The sequence below is a fragment of the Arvicola amphibius genome, chromosome 3 (genome assembly GCF_903992535.2).
Source record: "Arvicola amphibius chromosome 3, mArvAmp1.2, whole genome shotgun sequence".
Lineage (NCBI taxonomy): Eukaryota > Metazoa > Chordata > Mammalia > Rodentia > Cricetidae > Arvicola > Arvicola amphibius.
The window spans coordinates 79,611,220-79,629,012 of NC_052049.1; the positions used below are offsets into that span (position 1 = coordinate 79,611,220).

Below are 17,793 nucleotides of genomic sequence, written 5' to 3' on the forward strand. Positions count from 1 at the left end.
CAATATCAGTTACATCAAGAGGATGGTGGACATTGAAGAAGCTCCATATGGAGCTTGTTAACCATTGGGTAAGAAAATTTCTTGTTTGGACTGCTTGATGGTATGTTGTATGAACTGTTCATACATGAATCACAGAAAAATGACTATTAAACTTGCCAAAAAAGTGAGACTATCTTTTAGGGTTTATGCCTCATAGAAGAAACTGCCAGACATTCTACAGGACACAGAAGAAAGCAACTGATGAACTTTGTCATTACAAGACAGAACAGTTTTTTAAATTCCTTGATTTATGGAAAATTCTACCAGATACTATGGGCCTGTAGGGTGAAAATGGATGTCCCAATGTTACAGAAGAACTTTGGATGACTCTCCAGGCTTCAAGATGTCTGTGTAAACTCTAGAGTTTTGGAAGTTGCTTAAAATATACTTTCTGTTTACTTCAGTAATGTTAAATACTTCTGGGGTCTTTGGTGGAGTTGGAGATAAAGAGTTATAGTTTTCCATAGTTATGATAAAAGATATATTAGATATGAAACTTTCCAGATACCAACAGATTAAATATTGTAAGTGTAATTTTTGTTTGATCCCTGTTTTGTTATATGTAATTTTACTATGTTAAAGTTAAAACCTTACTTTTTATTTAGACAGAAAGGTGAAATGATATCGGATTCCCTTCTCTATGCTATGTATATGTCTTATTATCATTGGTTAATAAAGATGGTGCTGCTTCGGCCTATAGCAGTGCAAGAATATATATATATATATATATATGTATATATATATATATACATATATATATATATATATATATATATATATATATATATATATGAAAGAGAGAGAAAGCCAGAGAGAGTAGGCAGAGTCTGAGAGATGTCATGTCTGAAGGAAGCAGACACTGTGAAGTTGCCAGGAAGCAAGAGGTAACAAGCCATGAACCTTGTGGTAAAATACATAATAATAATAGAAATGGACTAATTTAAGATGTAAGCGCTAACAAGCTACTGGTCAAGTAACGTTGTAATTAATATAGTTTGTATGTGGTTATTTGAGTCTGAGCAACTGGGAATATAAGAGCAGACTATGCCTACCTATCTGAATTGCTTCATGACCAGAATATGGTAGCAAAGGAGTCTTTGCCTTTTTATACTGAGGAAATAGATTCAGTTGTCCATCTCTAAGCCACTCACCACTCCCCCCAAACAAGCCACCTGTTCGATTTTAGGAACCAACCAAATGGTCATAATATTTGGCCAATTCATGGTTTACTGATGACTCATCAAGCATGGATGGAACCAAATATTAATGGAAAGCATCAGCCTATAGACCAGGATATGGAATAGCCAGTACTGATGAAGGAGCCAAACATCAGTGCAGCACTATTGGCTATAAGAAACACAACTAAGAAAACAAATGAAAATGTTATGCATATGCATGTGTAATGGTATACCTTTAATGTCATCAACATGGAAACCACCAACTGGCAGATAAATGGCAAAGATATCTGATCATGGGAGGAATGAATGGAAATTGCAAATCTCAGAAAAACTTAGCAAAGACATCAAGTTTTAAGTAGCTTCTACAGACAAGACAGACAAATATATGAAAGTAATAGTTATCATGTTTAATTAAAACTAGAATACTGACATTTGCATGGGAACAAATTCAGAATAAATCAATAAGAATGATACATTTCCCATTTGAAAAACTTAAAAGTTTACCCTTAACACTAAAAAAGTAATGGAAAATAGAGAACCAAATTAAACCAGGAAAACCCTAAGAGAATAACTATTATAAGTAATCTATAGCCAGATAGTGGTTCATACTTTTAATTCTAATGCTGGAAGGCAGAGACAGGCACATAAAAATTACAGTGATTTTAATTTAAAAGCCACTTTCAAAAGGCAGGCTAAAATTCAAAGTAAATGTCCTTTATTATCTAAAAATAAATACACTTAAACCTTGAATTTATATATAAGAAGAAGGGGAATATAGGTATATTTATCCACACATACCAAGGTATATTTAGCTTCAAAATTTCAAAAGCATTTTTAAATTGAAAGATAATACTTATTCTTTTGCCAAAAACCCTTTTGCTCTAGGAAAGCTATAACCTGACAAAAAGAAACCTTACCAGAGTTAGGGTTGGGGCACAGTTTTTGCTTTTATCTTTCCAGAAGAATAAAAATATTCAGCCAAGGAATACAGAGACCACTGGACAAATGAAGCATCTTAAGAAAGAGGATGGATCATCAAGAGAATATGCCCCAGGAAAAAGAATAAATTGGCCAAGTGATATCACCCACCTCCAGCTGACAGTTTTGAACTCCAAGTTCAGAGCCCCAGACTAGTGCCAGCACCCATGCCACCATCTAGCTGTGGTGGGGCTCAGCCCTAGCACACACCATTAACTCAAGAACTTTTTGTTTGAGTGTTGTAAAGAGGATTAAATACAATTAATCATAGTTAAAGAGGCAGAAGAAGCAACCAGTTTGCTGAAAATCAACATAGGATTTTAAGAGAAAAACCAAAAATAGAAAGAAGGAGTTATGGACATGCAAAGTAAGAAGGGAGGGGTGCTGAATTTGAAGAAATTTGTTTTAAGACAGTAGGAGAGAGAGAGGTTTCCAGGACTATGGCAGAGGAGGAAGGTCAGCTGGGTGTGTTCTCTGCTTCTCTGAGCTCACAGACTTTCACCCCAGCATCTGTTTCCTGGGTCTTTATTTGAAAATCCGATGATTAAGATTTTATTAAAAACAATAGCTCCCATCAGTTACTAGATCAACTCTCCCTAGTCTCTCTGATGATGATTATGCTCAGTTCTGTTCCCAAAACACTCTTACAAGCTCTAGTTTGAAGGTTTTATGGCTGGGTTGGTATCCCAATTCCTCCACTTGAGGCTTGCCTGGACACCATAAGAACATGGCCCCACAGAATCAACTATCCTGGACTCATCAGAGTTCACAGAGATCCAAGATCCTATAGGGAACTGACCCAGGTCCTCTGTATATGTGTTATGCCTAAGTGCCTTGGTGTTCTCATGGGATATCACAGTGGGAGCGGGAGCTATCTCTGACTCTATTGCCTCCTTGTGGAACCCCGTTCCTCCTACTGGATTGTTTCTTCCAGTTTTGATGTGATGGTATCTGCCTGGTCTTAGAGTAGCTTGTTATTCTGTGGTTTGTTTTTTTTTCCTCTGGGAGGTCTACTTTTGTTTGAGGTGAGACAGGATGGGGTGGATCTGGAAGAGATGGAAGGTAGGGAGAAGACTGGGAAGATGAAGAAAGAAAACTGCATTTGGAATGAAATATATGAGAGAAGAATATTTTTTAAATGGTTGATAAATGCATACAGTTACATGAATGTACACACACACATGGGGGGAGAGAAAAGGGGGCAGGGAGGGAGGGAGAGACAGTAAATTTTAAACAGGAATAAAAATATTAAAATACCTAAGTTACAGCTTTCAAAATCAGACTGACAATTTGGGAAAAAGAGGACCGTGAGGGAACCTCCAGCTGGCGACAGATGGGGAAGGTGACTGAGCCCCACATTGGAGCACTGGACTGAGCTCCCAAGGTCCCGATGAGGAGCAGAAGGAGCGAGAACATGAGGGAGAAAGTCAGGAACGAGAGGGGTGCGTTCACTCATGGAGACGGTGGGACAGAACTAATGGGAGATCACCAACTCCAGTTGGAATGGGACTGATGGATCATGCGACCAAACCCGTCTCTCTGAGTGTGGCCAACAGCGGGGGCTGACTGAGAAGCAAAGGACAATGGCTCTGGGCTCTGATTCTTCTTCATGGACGGGCTCTGTGGGAGCCTTCTCAGCTTGGTCGATCACCTTCCTGGACCTGGGGGGAGTTGGGAGGACCTTGGTCTTAGCATAGAGTGGGGAACCCTGATGGCTCCTTGGCCTTGAGAGGGAGGGAGGGGAGGTATGGGTGGAGGGGAGGGGAGGGAAGGGGGAGAAGGAGGGGAGAGAAAGGGGAGAAGGAGGGGAGGGAGGGGGGAGGAGGAGGGAAGGAGATGGAAATTTTTAAATATAAAAAAAAATAAACCATGAGAAAAAAAAAAAAAAAAAAAAAGAAAATTGGTTTTTATGAAGTTAATAGCATTAATACTACAGATTATTTGTTAATTAGACAGTAGAGATCAGGTTGCTTAGTGTTAAGAATATCTGAATAACGATTACATGTAATGAAGGTCTTAGCTCATTAGAGAGCTGTAGACCTGACTTGTAAAGTGTCTTCTAGTTGAGGTTTAGTCTAAGATCATTCTGTCACCACACACTATCCTCTTGCCAACCCTTTATTTAAGAACCTATGTGTGTTACTTGAAGTTTACTGATCCCTTACTTCTGTTCTCACAAGATCAATTATATTAATGACATGTAATTTTTAAACATACTAATTTTAATATTGCTTTGATCCCATCATTATGAATTTGCTACAACCAAAGAAATCAAGCACTAGACCCAGTGCCGCAATTCATACTGACCATGCTAGGCAAGTGTAAGCAAGCCTGAAAAGAGGATTGAAGTGAGAAACGAAGACCCTGAGGAGTCCCTGCATTGAACTCACTTTCAGTTAGTATGTTATGGTTTGGACACAGAAAAGCCTCAGAAGCAAGGTAAAAGGTATCAAGTATATCATTGAATTTTTTCCAAATGTCTCTAAGATTAGCGCATAATTCAACTGTTTTTAAAATTTGAGAGGAAGTGGCAGATTCCTTGGAGCTCTTTAGATTTTTGCTAATTTAAATGGCTTGCAATTATTCTACAAGTAAAATAAAAAGCTAGAAATGGTGGGGGACTGTGGTTATATCTCAGTAGTGGGGTACATACAGTTGTGTGCATGAGGGTCTAGATTCAATTCATAGTCATTGTAGGAAAAGGGAAAAGAAAAGAAGAAAAGAAAGAAGAAGGAAAGGAAGAAGAAAAAGAGGAAGGAAAGAAGGAAGGAAAAAAGGAAGGAAGGAAGGAAGGAAGGAAGGAAGGAAGGAAGGAAGGAAGGAAGGAAGGAAGGAAGATAGATTGACTGAGGGCTGGTAAAATGACACATCACTTAAGAGATCTTTCAGATTTTCCAGAGGACCACAGTATGGTTTTAGGCATCCACATCAAGTGGCACACCTGTAACTCTAGCTCACCAGTTTATATAGTAAACACACACACACACACACACACACACACACACACACACACACATATTAAAGCATCAGGAAAAATTCTACATGAAACAATAAATTTTCAGACTCATCTAAATATTTGATAGAAGAATGTTTATTTCTGATGGCATAAAATGGTTGAAACTGTTATTTTAGTTCATTTACATAGTGAAAATAAACATTTGTGTTGGAAGTTTCTAGAGGAGTTGGGGGTGGAGGGAATGGAAAAGTAGAGTGTCTGTGTGGAAATTATCTCCTAGTCCTAAGAAAAGGGTCTGACACTCTCACAAATGATACAAAACAGAAAAAAATAGAGAATTTTATATGTATGTGAGTATGAACCTCTGTGCATGTGTGTTTTCCTGCATATAGACACATATATGTGTGTGTGCATATCAGATGCCTTCGTTCATCATTCTCCACACTATACCTTGAGGATGTCTCACATGTGAACTCGACTAGTCTAGCCAGCCATCTTATGCAGGATCGCTGGGCTCTACATTTCCTGTGTAAGGATTCCATGTGGCTCAAAATACCTGATCAGCACTCAGATAGATGCTAGAAATGGAAACTTGTTTCCTCATGCTTGGGAAACAAATATTTTAAACAAAAAGCTTAATTTTTTTAGCATGATACATTTGTGAAATCAAACTTATTTGAGAACAATTTAATTTTTTCTTCTGACATGATGCAGCTCAACAAGCATCTTTCCCAATCACAAAGTTATTCATTAGGGTATTCCCAATTGGATGGGCAAAAATAGTCACATAAAAGTGTCCCTCCCACTGAGAATGGTACTGTCCAATTAGGTGGGGATGCAGGACATGATAGTACATTGAAACCTCTATTTCAACAGAGCATCTTTAAGCCAACATTGTTGTTCAATATATTGCATATTTCATGTCTCAGAAGGCTAAACTTGCTTGAAACTTTCTGGAAAATTTTTGTTGTGACATTTTTAGATAGATCCCTAAGGGAGGAGTTACCATTTTTCTAATCATCTTGGCCACATGAATCTGAATTTAACACCTCAAATACAGAAGCAAACTTTAAGAAAGTCAGCAAAAGCAGCATATACTAGAGGAAACAGCACTCCACTCAACCTGTATCAATTAATTATATATTATCAGTTTTCATATTTGCACTGTTGGGGAGCTGAGGCTAGGGAATAGTCTTGTGTGTGTACACTGAAAAAGGAAACAGCGTCAGATGTCTACCAATGTTGGATAGTGTTTGTGAAAAGAGACCAGGAGCTTAAGGGAGTAGTTAGCTACAGATGTGACAGAAACTTAAAAAAGTATATAGAACTTGGTACATTGGCACACACATAGAGTCACATGTGATCTGAGGACTTGGGTGGCAGAGGCAGACAGGCTAGTGTAAACCCAAGGCCAGGTTTGTTTACCCCTCATCTCTGTAAGACCAAAGAGAAATTACATGCTGAATTAAAATTTAAGAAAGTGTCAATTATATGAAAAAAATATCAAAAGGTCACCTTCCTTAAGGCCTGCTAAAATAGTTTAAGTTATATATAACTTAATGTTATATATAATGCACATGTACTACCCATTTTCTTTAGCTCAAAGAATATATCTTTTGGGTAAGTCCAGATTTGAAACTATCAGTCTACATTCAGCCAATCCACTATGCCTCAGTGTTTCTGTGTCTTCCTTGTAACCCATAAGAGACCACATATCTCATCAAATGCAAAGCCCAGACATGAAAATGTATGTGAAAACCCTTTACAAACATTTAAAGCTCTAAACCCGAAAGGGATTTATGAAGAAATAAACCCTTTGAAGTTCTCTGCAACTAAGCACTGAATTAGGCAAAATAAGCTGCATGTGCTAAACAGAGTTTAGAGATGCTGATTATTATGGCTGTGGGTGCTCAGTATGAGAAGGTGGTGGGGTGATTGGCAGCCCAGAAAGCTGGGGATAGAAGCTCCCTCCTTAGTTGGAGACCACTGCAATTGCTGGCTGGAGCTTTAGGCTTTCTTCTTATCTCTGCTATCTGTGACACGCTTTCTTGGTGTTTTATTTTCTGTTTGTTTGTTGTTGTTGTTTGTGTGTGGCTTGTTTGCTGTTGTTTAATTTGACACAAGCTATAGTCATCTGAGAGAAGGGAACCATGATTGAGAAATTTCTCCTTTAGATTGGCCTATAATACTTTTTTTTTTAGATTAGAAATTGATGTGGGAGTATACAGTATTTTATGGGTGATGCCATCCCTGGGTAGGGCCTAAGTTCTGTAAGAAAGCAGGCTGATACATAAAGAAGAGGGAAAAATCCCACACTTGTAACAGAACACCTGAAAACTCTAGAACAAAAAGAAGTAAACTTATCTAGGAGGATTAGAAGGCAGGAAATAATCAAATTAAGAGCTGAAATCAGCCAAATAGACACAAAGAAAACAATACAATCAGTGAATAAGCTAAGGGGAACAAGCCATAAACAGCACCCCTCCATAGCTTCTGCTTCAGTTTCTGCCTCAAGAAGCTGGTTTAGGTGTCTGCCTAGACTCCCGTCAGTAATAAGCAGTTACCTGAAATTATAAGGCGAAATGAATCCCTTTCTCCCCGTGTTGCTTTTTGTCACGACGGACCACAGCAGCAGAATATCAGGCAAACTGGTTCATGAAACAGTTCGACCACACTTGTCATCCTGTTCCTCACTCTAAAACCTTGTTTCCTCCTTTGATTTTCTGTTGTAGTACAGACTAGGCAAGCCTGAAGTCTCATTTCCTAAAGTGTTCATCCCCCATAACTACAGATGCCATGCTCCAAAGAGCCCCTGCTCCTCCACTGCTTGCTGTGCTGTCTTCTGCCACTGACATCTACATATGCCTCGCTTGGGGCTTTGCAAACAACATAAAATGTGTTCTCTTTACTTCGATGAACTGACTTGAATCATCTCATTTTAAATCATTCTTTGCCATTTGAACATTCTGAAACATGGGGCCCAGGTTTGGAATTCAGACACCCAAGTTAAAGTCATTTTCATACCCAGAAAGCTGAGAAACCTGACAAGACTGAGTCTAATTATTCTTACCAACATGAAATAGGACACTTTGACCTTAAAAGATGTTCTGAAAATATAAACAACAAGGTACACAAAATTTCCAAGAATAGTAAACTAGTATACAATCTATTTTCAGTAACTAATTGCTTTAGCTATGGCTATGAATAATATTTTCATTTCAATTTTTCTTATATAATGTTTTGTTCTTAGACTGTTCCTTATCCAAGAGTTTTGAGTGCTATCTTTTCTAAAATTTGTGAATATGTTAGGTTGGTTGATATTATGCATCTAAGGCGATTTCAACAAAGTTGTCCAGTTGGTTTAGTGTAGCAGTCTGAGAGAGAGAGAGAGAGAGAGAGAGAGAGAGAGAGAGAGAGAGAGAGAGAGAGAGAGAGAGAGAGAGAGAGAGAGGGAGGGAGGGAGAGAGAGAGAGAAAGAGAGAGAAAGAGCTGTCTGAAGATGAAGAACAAAGAACAACAGGGATTGCTAAATGAGGGGAGTCGGGGAGTGTCTGGAGACATGACTCAGCAGCTGAGATCAGTCACTGCTCTTACTAAGGACCTGGGTTTGGTTCCTAGCCCCACTGTGGCTCATACCATCTATAACTCCAGATCCAGGGTATCCGAGATCCTTTTCTGGCCTGTGCAGGAACTGTACATATGTGGACAAGCAGGTATGCAGGCAGAAACAGCCATACACAAAACATTAAAATTAAAAACAATCTTTAAAATATGAAAAATAAACTGGAGGAGAAATAAAAGTAACAACAAAAGAAATGCTTTCCTAAACCTCCAGAAGAATGCGGACCTGCTACCCACTTGAGTTTAGCTCCATACCAGACAAACAAACAGGACTGCACTGCAATAACTTTTCTCCCTTTTAAGCTGCCGTGTGATAATTTCACAGAGCACTGAAAAGCAGACACACTTGGTTTCTTCCTAGTAGTGCAAGAGACATGATATTATACATAGACAGTACTCAATAAAATGTTTCTCTACACATCTCTGTGTTTCTTCCCCATGCTTATCTTCCCCGGCACCTTATGAAGTTGAGGAGAAGTGGCACTGGCTATAGCTCACATATTTACTCCACTTTCTTTAGAAATCGAATTAGTTGAAACAACAAAGCTTCAGAATCAACTCCAGAAAGTGAGATTCTAGATTCACCTACAAATATGTCCATGACACTAAAGATTGGGGCCTTGTTATGGTACACGACACCTGCGTCATGTACCATGGTTTCTACTTGTCTAAAAGTGCAAAATATTCTTGCCATCCTCACATATTCAAGTATCTCATGAACCTCAAGCATCATGGATTTTACCCAGCTTGCTTAGTACCCATGGTCTCATAAGCCCAAATCTGCCATGCAGGGCAGGCCCCAATGAAACAGGACTCCTTGAAATAAAACACGAGAAAGAACATGAGCATTATTTTCCTCAGCAAATACAAACAGCTTCTTGTAAGGCAGCATTTTCTTTAAAATTATGTATGCTTACTCCCTAACAAATTGCCGTGCACAATGTAGAAAATTATTAAAGGGGAAACTTCTGCTTTAAATGGAGGACAGGCTAACAACCCGGAGAAGTTCTATTCATCTATAACCATAAAAAGCATAGCAGACATCGTGGTGCTCAGGCGTTTCCTAAAACTGTCTGCACAGCTGGAAAAGGCTAGGATGTTAGTTTATTCCACAACCAGCCCTTCAGCAGAGGGCTGCTCATGGCAAGCTGCTTGGAAAACATCCAAATGATCTCAATGATCACTTAACTCTTCCTTATAAATTATATCAGCAGAATAGTCCAGAAGTCGGATTTACAAACCCCACTCATGCCTGGATGCTGTTTATAAGTGAAAATTACTGAACTATGCCAGCAAAACTCAGTAAGAACTAGTTAAGAAGATATAGTGCAACATACACACACATGCACATACACACATACACACGTATTCATACACACACACACGTATTCACACATGCATATTTACACACACACACACACACACACACACAGACACACACACACAGGCTCGGTATAGGGCAAGGGAAAATAGAAGGGAAAGTTTGAATTCATATGGCTAGTGTCTTAAATCATCAAAAATTAATTAAAACAAGTGAAGCAAAAGCTGCTATGAGTACATTTAAACCCAGATTTAATGAGTTGTGGAGAAGGCAATAAGCTAAACAAATCACACATTGCTATTAATTAATGGGCTGTAAAAGATGTCCAGGTGGCCTAGGCAAATAATTTTGTTTTTCATTTTAAAAGGAAAATTTTTAGCATTTATAAATATATTTAATTTCAGATAATTTTATCTAGTAATTGTAACATTTTTATTTTACTTTAAATTCAAACTCTTTAACTACATATTCATAATACTTACATAAAATTGTATTTATATATGACTTTCTCAATTTACATTAGATTATGTTCATTTTGAGATATATTAAACAACTTATAAATTGTAAAATATGATCATTTGATTGATTGGGATTATATTGTTAAAACAATACAGGCATGTATGTAGTTTGTATACACACATACATAAACAAATATTTGCTTTTCTTTGAGGGTCCTTATCATCGATTTCTTAACATGTTATGTACCAATGGCTAGTGATTTTTCTTCTTAACATTTTGGAGATTTATAATCTTAAGTATAAATGTAGAAATGTTTTCTGTATGAAAACTGCTATAATGGAATATTATATAATATATGCTGCAACATTACAATGAGGGTGCAGAGACTCTGGGGTAAGTGGAGTGATATTTGAAGCTATTGGGTGAGTGCTGGGTCCCAAGTCCAAAATGTGGAAGACATTTTCAGTAACAATTGTTATAGAACGCATGATATGTTAATATAGGTTATGCATATTAAAGTCAAGGAAACTGATTTTTCTTCCTATAACTAGTATCCTGGTGTAGAAGGTCCTTCTGTCTATGTGTTGATTTCATCAGTTAATAAAGAACTGCTTTGAGCCTATGGCAGGGAAGAAGAGAACTAGGCAGGGAAAGCTAGGCTGTATGCTGGGAGGAAGAAGGGCGGAATTGGGAAGAGACACTCTGGATGCGCTGCCAGGTATAGACATGTGGAACCTTTGATGGTGGGCCACGACCTTGTGGTGATACACAGATTAATGGAAATGGGTTAAATTAAGATGGAGGAGTTAGCCAATAAGAAGTTAGAGCTAATGGGCCAACCAGTGATTTAATTAATACAGTTCCTGTGTGACGGGGCTGGGTGGCTGGGTCAAACAAGCAGCCCTCCTCCTACAATATCCATTAGTATAAAACTCATGATTATAGGTCAATGACTGTGTTTATTATTAAACAATGAGCACATGTGCACTAACACTCTAGTTTGTCAAATGTTCATAACTCAGTGGTGAGAAATGTGTGACATGAAAGTGTATGTGACTCCCCATATGCACACAATGGTATGTATAAGGTATGAAAGCCTTATTCATCAATGTATTTGTACACACTTAAGCTCCAGAAAGCTTTGGGGCAGCCCTTTCCATGATGATATACAGCAACGGAAAGGAAGATGGTTCTTTGGATAAGTGAGAGAATTCAGAGAAGGATCTGAGGGAAAAGACAATGGCTGTGAAATGTGAGGACGGAAGGGAGGGGGCTTGTGAGGATGTGGGGAGTGTGCATCCCAGTAGCAGAAAGACCAGGACTAGTGCTTCTGTGAGGTCAAGAGAATCTGGGGTATGAATGGAGCAGGACAGTCTGGTAGAAGGAGTAATGATTCCACTGCAGGACTGTCCCCATAGCCAGGTAAAACCAGTGTTCATGATGGAATATTGGAGGATGCCAGGGAGAAAGAAGTAAGAGTCACAAACAGTTACAACAGCAACAGAGATGGACCAGGCTCCCTTTGTTGAGGTTCTCAGGAGCAGTCAAGGAGGACAAATGCATCTTTCATGCTAGGACATGACACACAGCATTATCTGAGAAACAATGCTGTGCTGAAGATACAGAATAATGGCATTTTATAACATTTTGTGGATTATTGAGCCTTTTGTGGGTCAAGTGTTACATGAGACACTTGCAACATATTAGTGAATAACTCAAGGGCTTGCTACCTCACAGAGACCAAAAAACAGGTACTTACTTTTTTCTGTGTATTTCCATGGAGATAAGTGGCAACTGTTGACAGTACAGTTTGTACAACACTTTTTTGTACAATGAAGATGCATTTGGACCTATATCTTTTGGCTTCAAGTCACATAATCAGGACACAAAGATAACAAGGAATGAGGTAAAACATTTTATAGGTGAAGTCTAGAAACATTTTAGGGCCAGACTATTATATGTTTTAATTCTAGAGAAAGTGAGGGAGAGATGAGCAGAGAAATGGTTTGTAGGAGAGGAAGGATAGAAGGGGGAGAGAGATACAGGTTTAAAATATGTATTTATAGCCATAGGGGAAAATAACAATTGCCTCAGGAATTAACAGTCCTTTCATACAGCATATCTGGATAGGCAAAGGAAGCAGAGATACCCTTGATTAACTGTATATAATTAAGAAAAATAGCATATACAAAGCAGAGATAATTTCTGGGCAAATAGATTGAGTCCATGTGTAAAGATCCTCACTTCTGTGAGAACTTGGTAGAGTGTAATGGTTTTTACCAGATTAATCTCAGTAAGAAGGTGAAGGGACTGTTCCCATGGGTGAAGGTGACAGACATCACTCAGGTGGCTTCTGCTAGTGCAGGGATAAAGACAAACTGAAAGGAGGTGAGGACAGGTAAAGCCACTTAAAAGCTGATTAGACATAGAGATGGAAGATGAAGAGGATGGTGGGGAGCAAGCTAATCTCTGGTCTTCTGTACAACTCACTAAAGAGAAATATAGAAGCCAGAGGAGTTTTACCAAAGAATTGCAACTGTGCTCAGGGTGATAAAAGGGAATATTAGAAACCAGAGGCAATGCTACAGATACATGTGTCCTGAAAAAAACACATTCATCTTCATCAAGATAATACAAAGTAACTAAAATAATGTATAGTTTAGTTAGCATAAGATTATGCAAGACCATTACAAAAAAAATAAATCATGCCAGGTGGTGGGGGCACATGCCTTTAATTCAGCACTTGGAAGACAGAGGCAAGCAGATCTATGTGAGTCTGAGGTGCTGACAGAGGTTTCTGTCCCACCAGGTCCCACATCTGTTTAGTCCCAAGTAGTCACACAGAGGTCTACATTAGTTATAAACTGGCCCATTAGCTCAGGTTCTTATTAATATTAACCCAGATTCTTGTCTATGTTGTCCATGTGGCTTGGTACCTTTTTTGGCAAGGCAGTCATACATTGCTTCCTCTGCAGCTGGGTCACGACTAGAGACTATGCTTTTCTATTCGCAGAATTCTCCTGTTATTGTTGCCCAGCTTCTACTTCCTGTCTGATCACCCTGCCTATACTTCCTGCCTGGATGCTGCCCAATCAGCATTTTATTAAAATACAATTGACAGGGTACAAACCATTGTCCCACAACATTGAGGCCAGCCTTGTCTACAAGAGCTAGTTCCAGGACAGGCACTAAAGTTACAGAGACGTCCTTGTAACATGAAGGGGCCACGCCTGCTTGTTTGGGTTTCTGTCCCACCCAGTACCCAACTGTTTAGCCCCAAAGAAAATAACACAAAGATCTCTATAAGTTATAAAGCTGTTTGGTCCATTAGCTCTAGTCTCTCACTGGCTAACTCTCACATCTTGATTAACCCATTTTTCTGATCTATGTTAGCCATGTGGCTCAGTACCTTTTTTCAGTAGTGCAGATCACATCCTGCTGCTTCAGTGATCTGGGCAGGAGTGGGAGGAATCAACTTCCTCCTTCCCAGAATTCTCCTATTCTCATTACATCATTTCTACTTCTGTCTGGTTTTCCTGCCTATTGTTTCTGCCTGACCAATCAGCGTTTTATTTAAAACATGATTGACAGATTACAAACAAATCTCCCACACCAAGTCCTGACTTGGAAAAAAAAAGAAAAAAAGATTACACAAGAACCACCACAGGGGACAGGGGGAAAAGATGGATGACCACATGTGGTAATGTGTACTTATAGTACACAACAATGGTGGAGGTGTGGCTGCAGGTAGGTAAGGGTGGAGTATTAAGGAGGAAAGACTTTTAGGAATAAGATATATAAAAGCAGACAATCTTAAAATGATGAGGCTCATACAGTAGAAATATTAATTAATCTGGGGGCAAATTAACAATAATGACTTGAGCATCACAAGAGAGTACGGCCAAAGCAGGGCCAGGGGATGTTTCAAGAAACCAAATTGAAAATACCATAGGTGTTCATCCCCACATTTTCCCTCCACACCTCTCTTTCCTCTCTTCAAAGTCACAATTTGTGGCTAAGGATTTTTTTTTAATGACTCAAATAGGGAGTCTTTATCATTTAAAATGATTATAATTCAGGGGATTCTATTCTGCATGTAATGCTGAAATTGAAATCTTGCTACCACGAATAACTACTTAATCTTTCAGTTTGGATATGCCAGGATATACATTTAAAAAGCTACTCTGTAAGGATGAGAAAGAAGCCAGACTACTCATGTGTTTAACTGATGGAGAAAAGAAGCCAATTTCAAAGCAGTTCTTAAGTCTAGAGTATGCAATGTGATGCTGTGTCTCTGAAGTCATCATCAGACAGTCCGTGCTCCAGTCATTGTCTAATGCTGGCTATTATTATTTTAAATTAGCATTTATACATATGGTTGTGCATTTGGCTGTATGAACTTGAGCATAGGTACTTACAGTGGCTAGACGGGCATCAGATCCCCTAGAACTTCAGTTACCCAGTGGTTGAGAGCCTCCTATGTTGGTGTTGGAAACAGAACTCCAGTGCTCTGGAAGAGCAATGACTCTTTTAACAATGGAATCACGTTCCCATCCTATTGCTGCTTAATATTAAAGAAGCACATTTTTTGTTTGTTTGTTTCTTAGTATATATTTACTTGTCTGTTCTTTAACTGTAGGTTACTCTTTGAATGGGAGTATTAACCTTACACTCAACAATGGACAAATTTATTTTAATCTTTCTTTCTTTACATGATCTTTCTGCCCGTGATAATGTGGGCATACAATTCCACAGGACAATCTCTTTATTGGTTTTCAAGTTTTTATCATTCCAACTTGACAAAATATTAATTCTCTCTCTCTCTCTCTCTCTCTCTCTCTCTCTCTCTCTCTCTCTCTCTCTCCATCTCTCTCTTATTCTCTCTATTTCAGTAGGCTCTACTTTAGTGAAAAGAGAGATTAACTGATTTTCTACTTTACCCTCACTAGAAAAGGCTGCTGAAAATACCTATTAAGTCAGACAATAAAGGCCTATTGTCAAAGAGAGACAACCTCACATTTTAATATTTTAGGTACTAATTTACAGTAGGATTAAGATTTCTAACAATACAACTTTATAGCATAAACACCTGGTATCTGTGTTTGTGTGTCTGTGTACGTGAGTTCTGTGCACGAGTGCATGTGTGTGCATTTGTGTATGTTCATGCCAGTATATGTGTGTGAATGCTATTTGCTTGTGTGTGTATGTGTGCATGTAGGTGTGTGTGTGCATCTACTTGTGTGTGTGCGTGTTTGTGAGTGTGATCACATCCACTTCTTAAACAAGTGTTGAAACATGTTTTAGGAAAGGAGTCATGTGAAAAGAATTCTGAGTGCTTGTGAGAAAAACCCAAGAAAACAAGATAAGAGTCTTGTGACTTTAGTTTCTAGAAAACATGAAGTTGTTCTTTGAATGTGCTCTCATGCTCCTCCCAGGTGTAGTGGATAGAAGTAAGTTTACTTCAGATTACTCAGTATTGCTTGCTGATGTTATTCAACTAAATGTCTAAAGTCTCCTTTATATGCTTCTATGAAAGAACACGTTTTGCCATATTTGGCTTGTTTTTGTGATTGTAGATAACTTGAACTCATGAGAATTTTTCTTATGTGGCCTTTCTTTACCTTCAGAGTATAAACCCTCTAAGGCTCTAAATAAAGTTGGCTATTGTATGAGACTTTAGCCACCTCATTTATTGGCTCCATACACACATGCACACATCCACAATGATCTTTCAGAAAGTGTCACCATTAAAAAAATCCAAGCAGGGTTCCGTACAGAGTTCACACTTTAAATGAGGTCCCAGGAATCAAGCTTTACTTTAGTGAGCTGTTCTATCTGCACAAGAGCAGAATGCCTAGCAAGTTATTTTTCCTTCCTGAGATTCTCCCAAACTAAAGCTATGGATTATCTGTGTGTTTTTCTTGTCACTGTCCTATAGTGACCAGTGTTGTGAAAAGTTTTATATGGTAAACAATGCCTACAGACAGTTCACATCTAAATAATGAACTAGATTTTCATTCAATTTTAGAAGAAAGACACAGTTACAAGAATTTGGTTTTAGTGTAGATTGTGCACACTGGTGTTTTTGTTCTGTTTGCTCCCTTCTCTGAGCAAGGTTGTAAATTTTGTAAATAAGATAGGTCTATAAAGTCTACATAATCTATGAATGAAGAAAAGCAATTTCATTTTATAAGTTTTATGGGGACGTGGTAATTTGTCTCCATGTCAGAGGCTAGGAGAAAAATAACATCTGCTATACACAACAATGAAGGGTATCACTTTGAGGTGTAGGAGTTTCAACAGGCCCTCGGCAAGGACACACATTTCAGGTCAAAGGAACCACATAAAAATATATGTGTTACTCAATTTTATTTCTCCTTCAGAGGCTGTCATACTGGAATGCATTTGGAAACACTGAAGGAAATATTATATTCAAAATGCAGCAGAGATACAAGGATGATAAGGGTAAACAAGGTTAGGTTGACTGCTAATTTTTATATTTTGTATTTAAATTTTCACTAACACTTATCCATGTTTACAATTCCATCCTGATTATAGGGGGTGAAGGCAATCTGACCTAATATTATAAATTACTAGTCTTTCCAAGATGCAAAAAAATCAGATGATAAAATTTACACTGCAATTGAAGCTCACATCGTCCATGATAATTTTGAGAGTAAGATGGCCCTTTGTCCTATTACTAGCTCTTTAGCTATTTCATTCTCTGCTAATAACATTAGCAGAAATTATAAACTTCAGATGTGAGAATATAGTACATTTTAAAGTAGAATTTACAGAGATCCCCAACCCCTAAGCCATTGCTTCGTCTAAAATGAATATTTGCCATAGGCTAATTTGAATTTCATTTGGAAGGTAAAACTCACAGTGACCATATAACTAGTACTTTTACCATCATAACGTATTCCCTAAATTCAGTGTAACTTGAGGACATAGGCATTTGAACTGTATAAATCATGTATATTTTACCTCCTTCATTAGATGCTCTTCCCATTATTTTAATGCCTGACAAAAAGCAGCTGAAGTAGGCAAGGTTTATTGTGGCTAATGATATGACAGATGAAGCACATCTGTATGCAGAGTATGGAATTGGAAGAGGCTTGTGGCTGTGGAGGCTGAGGTACATGGCACCACTTGGTAAAAATAAGAAGAAAGAAAGATGGAAGCAGAAGTGTGGCTAAGCTCTAAACATACAAGGTTACATAACATCCCAACTCAGATCC

The 17,793-nt window shown here is 38.3% G+C and overlaps 1 protein-coding gene across 1 annotated transcript in view; it reads right to left on the reverse strand.

The window, feature by feature from the left end:
* Positions 1–17,793, reverse strand: part of Cntn5 (contactin 5) — a 481,109-nt gene that overhangs the window by 431,483 nt on the left and 31,833 nt on the right. The gene's annotated exons all lie outside the window — the stretch shown is intronic.